The sequence below is a fragment of the Danio rerio genome, chromosome 19, assembly GCF_049306965.1.
Source record: "Danio rerio strain Tuebingen ecotype United States chromosome 19, GRCz12tu, whole genome shotgun sequence".
Taxonomy (NCBI): domain Eukaryota; kingdom Metazoa; phylum Chordata; class Actinopteri; order Cypriniformes; family Danionidae; genus Danio; species Danio rerio.
The window spans coordinates 23,152,473-23,159,996 of NC_133194.1; positions in this window are offsets into that span (position 1 = coordinate 23,152,473).

Sequence of the window (7,524 nt, forward strand, 5' to 3'; positions counted from 1 at the left end):
GCAGTCCGTTTCCCTCTTTCTCTACCTCTTTTTAGCATATTTAACTCCATTTATCCATATGGAAACTTGTTTCCTCCACAGAATTATAAAAACAAATGCAATTGCCACGTTTTATCTCACAAATTTGAATATTTATCCATAATTGTGAGTTTACATCTCTCTTTTTGGAGTTTTGTTTTTTTATATTTGGGAATTTGACATAACAGTTAACATCTTGTAAATCAATTTTTTTTTTCCTCAAAATTGCAACTTCATATCTTGCAGTTTCTACTTCAAAACTTGCAGTTTATATCACCTTTCTGAAGAAAAAAGTTAAATACATGTCAAATATGAAGTCAGAATTGTGTGAGAAAGCCTATAAACTTGCAATTGTGAGAAAAAAGTCAAAGCTGTGCCATCAAACTGATAATTATAAGAGCATATAAACACAAAGGTTTGTGACAAAATATTTTATATCAGGTTTATAGCTCTTAATTGTGAAAAAATAAATGTATATGGAGGTATAAACTCAGAATTGTGAGTAGAAAGAATTGCAACCTGAATAATAAATAAAATAAATAAATAAAAAATACAATTGTGATACACAGTTATCCAGCATTTATGATTGTAGTTCTGTAACTTAAAATGGTGAGGAAAAAACTCTTTTCTTAGATTTTATCTTTTTTCAAAAGTTTAAATTGTGAGATATAAACTCTTTTCAGAGTTGACATTGTCTTTAAATTGGTAAGAAAATGTCAGCATTGTGAGATAAAACGTAGCAAATAAATAAGCTCCCATCACCTCTATCATTTCTGTGTCAAACAGAAATGAAGGTGGGTCATTCCATGCCAAATAAACCACATTTCAGAAAGTTCCCTAGCTCAAATTTTTAGATTTTGTTAACCAAAATTTAGAGGAAACACAAACAAGCAGTAAAAATGGCTACATATTAAATGTCACGGAAGTTAAAAACAAAGTAAAACAGAAATTTGATAAAAAATGACAACATACATTCAATAGAAATGTTTTATGTTCTTTAGACAGCATGTATCAACTCTGAATTGTGAAAAAAGTCAGAATTGTGAGATAAAACGGCACAAAGAAATAACCTTCCAACACTTCTGTCCTTTCTGCGTCAAACAGAAATGAAGTTGGGTCATACCATGTCAAAAAAAAAAACACATTTAAGAAAGTTCCCTAGCTCAATTTTTGATTTTGTTGAACAAAATTCAGAAGTAACACAAACAGAAAAACTGAAAAAAGGCTAAATATTGCATGTCATGGAAGTATAATTACGCAGTTTTTACAGGGTCGCAATTCCATTCTATGAACTCTAAAACTGAAATAAACACGCTGTAAAAATGAAGTATACTAAAGGAAACTGTGTTAAGAATGAGAATATAAAAGGATATCTCTATTTTCGAGATATTTCAAGAGTTTCAGGTATGTAAACGTTGGAAAAAAATATTTTTATTATTCTATGCAGATACAGTTGCTTTGATAGAAGAAAACAAGATATATTTATACTATAGTTTCAAGATGTAGTGACATTCCTCTACAAAATATCAGCTGTATGCAAAGTGGTCCGTTTATTTTTCTGACGCCTGATAATGTGTACAATTTAACAGAATATTTATCACGTCTGCGAATAAACCATATGAGGTCGTACAAATTACCAAAACAGTAATAGATACCAAAAGAACACATACCAAAAATTTCTTTGTTAAGAACCAAAATCTGAAAGGGTATTCAGATATGTTTAATAGGTCTTGAGTTACAGGTATGGGAAGGCACAATTTTCCCCATGTTTGAATAGTCAAAAATGAAATTTAATGTAACAAAGATTAGTAAAAGACGGGCATACATGGTGCAAATTCAGATGGTTTGAAAATCCACACACACATTACCAATGAGTTTGTGTGAAAATAGTACAGATACTAATTCCAAAACAACCGCATGAAAGTTCCCAAATAAATATGGACAGAGAAAAAAAAAAGGTTTTCCCCTTGCCTATTTCTAGCATTTACATGGTCGCAAAAATGGCTAAAAATATTTTATTAAGTATGCCCAGGCCATTATTAGGGGCACTGTCACCTTGTTAGTAAACATTACCTTACAGCAAGTGATGACAACCTGTACGTAGAATTTGTAAATATGATGGGTCTCTGCTATTGGTTGTCATGTGAAGTAAATTCAGACTGATTAAGTGATAGCAAGCAGTTGAGCAACAACAAAACTACCACATACTCCGCCATTGTTGTGTATTCATTTGTGCTTAATTGATTTCTACACCACCTAAAGGGTCTTGTTTTTGGGTGTTTACAGACACAACAGCATTGCGATTTCACAAAGGTTTTGTGCCAAAAAGCGCACCCCTGCCCTAAAATGCACCCCATTCATAGACTTTCATTAGCATTTCCACCCTACATTTAAAAAACAAAACATCAAAGGCCGTAATTGATTAAAACATAATATGAGAAGTAAGAGCCATTTTTAAATACTCTAGCTTCACAAGTAAATTTCAAATAATAATATTGACTGTAATGTAATGAGTCTGTTTCTAAAATTAGGCTTTTTGGTGGGTTTTAAACAAACTTTTACATGGAAAACATTAAATTGTTGTTTTCAACTAAACCACACATTAAACAATTAACTTCACTTAATCTAATTGGTATTGTATTTAACGTCAATCTATTTATTTTTATATATACAGTTGCACTCAAAATTATTAAACCCCCTTTGAAGTTTTTTTTTATATATATATTTCCCAAATGATGTTTAACAGAGAAAGAAATTTTTCACAGTATGTCTGATATTTTTTCTTCTGGAGAAAGTCTCATTTGTTTTATTTTAGCTAGAATAAAAGCAGTTTTTAATTTTTTAAAAACCATTTTATGGTCAAAGTTATTAGCCCCTTTAAGCTATTTTTTTTTTTTTTGATTAGTCTACAGAACAAACCCGCGTTATACAATAACTTGCCTAAATACCCTAACCTGCCTACTTAACATAATTAACCTAGTTAAGCCTTTAAATGTCACTTTAAGCTGTATAGAAGTGTCTTAAAAAATATCTAGTTAAATATTATTTTCTGTCATCATGGCAAAGATAAAATAAATCCGTTATTAGAAATGAGTTATTAAAACTATTATGTTTAGAAATGTGTTGAAAAAAATCTCTCTGTTAAACGGAAATTGGGGAAAAACAAACAGGGGGGCTAATAATACAGGGAGACTTATAATTCTGATTGCAGCTGTGTGTGTGTGTGTATATATATATATATATAGTGCTGGGGAAAGTTACTTTTGAAAGTAATGCATTACAATATTGAGTTACTCTCCCAAAAATTATTCGTTACATTCGTTATTCGAGTTATGCGTTACATTACTTTTGAGCGTTACTTTTTTATTATCTGGCTGAGGCTTGATCTCTTTCAGACCTTTTTTTTTTTTTTTTTTTAAACTAGTGGAGCTCTGCAATTAACAACACACTGTATAACCTACATTTACCTTTAAAAAAACCCCAATGTTAAGATAATGTTATCAGACACCAGAGCTATACATGCCGTATATACAGATTATTGAAAGTTGAAAGCAATGTGTTTGCTACTTTTTTACTATTTGTCTCAAGTGAAATCACTTCCCATTGAGACAATACCCTTTTTTTTTCTTCGTTGCGTTCAAAATAATGAACACATCCTCTCATTGACTGCCTGATTCATTGTGACTAATTGTAATTCAGCAATTTATTTTTAAAAGCTAATTATTTAAATTAAAAAGTAACTCGCATTTACATTTTACAAAAAGTAACAAATAATATTACTTATTTTTGAAAAAGTTATGCGTTACTTTAGTCGTTACCTAGAAAAGGTAATATTACATAACTCACCTTTCTTAATGTGTTACCCCCAACACTGTGTATATACATATATTCTGTAAGAGAAGGGTTCCATTCATCAAACTCAACTCACTCACTCTCTTTAGTGTCATAACTCTATTATTAAAAATTTGTATCAATTTAAGTTAAGTGTGTAAGTTGAGGTGCATTTTACAGCATTTCTCTCCACTACACCGGTTTCAGATTTATGCATTTTAAGTCTCCAAAACGCTGTTTTCTTTTAAATGAAGAGGCAAAACATGAATACACCACTCAGCTAGTAAAATTCCACCATATTATGATTTTGCGACTTCCAACAACAACAAATGCTTACGTGCTCGAATGACAGCAAAAATATTGCACTGTGTATGCCTAGCTTTATCAACCTCTGTGTTCAAATAAAAAGCATTCAGGCTCCATATTGTCAGTTTGATCTCATTCTTCAAAATGGTGGATTGTTATGTAAACACAGACTCCTATACATTTATTAATTGGCTTTCATCACTATTTAAGCTTTTCTTTTTTCCAGATTTTTTGGTAAATTTATCAAAATCACACTTTTGAGCTAGGAATCTTTGGTTATGTTGGCAAATAATGACCCAAGTGTTTAAAGGTCAGACTTTGGCATGTTAATACAGTTGAAATCAGAATTATTAAACCCCCTTTGAATTTATTAATTTATTAATAATCCCTTTATTAATCCGGGGTCGCAACATCGGAATGAACCGCCAACTTATCCAGCACATTTTTACGCAGCGGATACCCTTCCAGCCGCAACCCATCCCTGGGAAACCCCTTGGAATTTTTCTTTCTTAAATATTTCCCAAATGATGTTTAACAGAGCAAGAAAATTTTCACAGTATGTCTGATAATATTTTTTCTTCTGGAGAAAGTCTTATTTGTTTTATTTCGGCTTGAATAAAAGCAGTTTTTAATTTTTTTAAACCATTTTAAGATCAAAATTATAAGCCCCTTATAGCTATCATTTAAGCAATATACAATAACTTGCCTATTACCCTATCCTGCCTAATTAACCTAATTAAGTTAAGCCTTTAAATGTCACTTTAAGCTGTATAGAAGTGTCTTGAAAAATATCTAGTCAAGTATTATTTACTTTCATCATGGCAAAGACAAAATAAACCAGTTATTCGAAACTATTATGTTTAGAAATGTGTTGAAAAATTCTTCTCTCCATTGAACAAAAGTTAGGAAAAAATAAACGGGGGCTCAAGTTCAGGAGGTTTAATAATTCTGATTTCATCTGTATCTCTATAACCACCAAATGTGGATAAAAGTCATTTTCTTGTCTTAAAAAATTCCTTCTGCCAAAATTGTGGAACAATTTTACGGTGTGTGTGACTGGATGCAATTGGTGTGCATGTGTTCATGCTTATGTATGTACGTGAGTGTACATAATAGTGCAAATCTGTTTATATAGATCAATTTTATGAAAAGCGATATATATATATATTTTATATAGTAGTGAAGGAGATGGCCGACAACTCGACTAAGATAATTACTCTAACTAGCTAATGTTGCATCTGCAAACAGCACTTATTTATTATTAAACCTAAAGCGATGGTGGTTCGTACAATGAAGATTCCTAATCAGAAACTTGCACATTTGTGTGCGTGTGATGTACATTCCTTGTGCAGCAAGAAAAACAGTCTTAATATGCTTCATCCTCATGGCTGTGCTTCTGATGAGAATATGCAGCCACGTGCAATGACTCGTACTATTGTTGTTTTGTAAAATATTTGTACTTTTAAGAAGAGATGGGCTTTGTACTACATACATGGGAACGAGGGGATAAAGCTATTTTAAGGTCTTTGTACCTCTGCTTTTAAAATCAATGCATATTTTATAGAATGATTTAGAGCAACTAATGTGAAAATGTCTACTTTTGTGTTAGACTGTTTTAGTAGAGGGTAATGTTGCACAAACTGCACAATTCTTTTTTGTTTTTGCACTTTTTTTGATATAGATGTTGTTAAATCCAAGAAAAAAAGTCAATCCTTCACTTGTTGTGTTAGAACACCTGTTAATGTATATTGTTTATCAGTTATGTGTATGCCATTTATTTTGGCTGACCAATTAAGGTGTTATTAAAGGGGCAGTTCACCCAAAAATGAATATTCTGTCATCATTTACTTTTCCTCCCCTTGTTCCTTTTCTGAGTTGCTTTCGAACTCTGAAGGTATCCTGAAAAAAACATTGCTTCCTTCCCTAAATTATGGGAGTCAAGGAAATTTATAAAAGTTAAAGACATTTTCATTTTTGGGTGAACTCTCCTTTAAGCTTAAATTGCATTTGTCTGTATTAAAATCAACAGACTGGAGGTCCTGGGTCTGTGCTGAAATTGCTGGTCTTGTCTAGCAATATCACGATGTAGCATATGCATTTTTTTTTTCAATACTAAAGCCAAATAAAAAGAAAAAAGTTAATTTACTCACCCTACATAGCTGTGCTTGTGTCTCTCCATGGTCCTACAAGAGAATAAAATCATTTCAAATCCGCACTCTGCTTGTTTATTTAACAGCTGTCATTTATATATGAATCTTGATCAGACTTTGAGAATTTATACAGTTCAGATTTTGGATTTTTTTCCTGTTATTTACAGAAAAAAATGCTAAATAATCTTAAAATTGAAAGCATATTTTAAACCTAAAATGGTGAGGGGAAAAGGTCAGAACTCCAACTTTGTGTGTGTGTGTATATATACATCATATCCATGATGTGAATTTTATGTTCTACCACATTCCAAAGGTGCTCTTCTGGATTGAGATCTGGTGACTTTGAAGGCCATTTGAGTACGGTGAACTCATTGTCATGTTGAAGAAACTAGTCAGACTCTGAGATGTCGGGCACTTTATGACATGGTGTGTTTTTCTATTTGAAGTATCCATCAGAAGATGAGAACACTGTGGTCATAAAGGGATGGACATGGTCAGCAACAATACTCAGGTGGGCTGTGGCGTTAACACAATGATCAATTGGTACCAATGGGCCCAATGTGTACCAAGAAAATATCCCCCACACCATTACACCATCACCACCAGCCTAAACCATTGATACAAGGCAGGATGGATCCATGATTTCATGTTGTTGACGCCAAATTCTGACCCTACCATTCGAATGTCGCAGCAGAAATCAAGGCTAATTGAGGCAATGTTTTTTCAATCTACTATTGTCCAATTTTGATGAGCCTTTGCGAATTGTAGCCTCTTTTTACTGTTCTTAGCTGATAGTAGTGGGACCCGGTGTAGACTTGTTGTGCATTCAGAGATGCTCTTCTGCGTACTTTGGTTGTAACAAGTGGTTATTTGAGTTACTGTTGCCTTTCTATAAGGTCAAACCAGTCTGGCCATTCTCATCTGACCTCTGACGTTTGCGCCACCAAAACTGCCGTTCACTGGATATTTTTCGCTTCTTCAAACCATTCTCTATAAACCCTAGAAATGGTTGTGCATGGAGATTCCAGTAGATCAACAGTTTCTGAACTATTCAGACCAGCTGGTCTGACACTAACAACCATGCCATGTTTAAAGTCACTTAAATCACCTATTAAATCACCTAAATATTCCCCATTCTGATGCTCGGTTTGAACTGCAGCAGATCGTCTTGACCATGTCTACATGGCCAAATGCCTTGAGTTGCTGACTAGAAATGGCT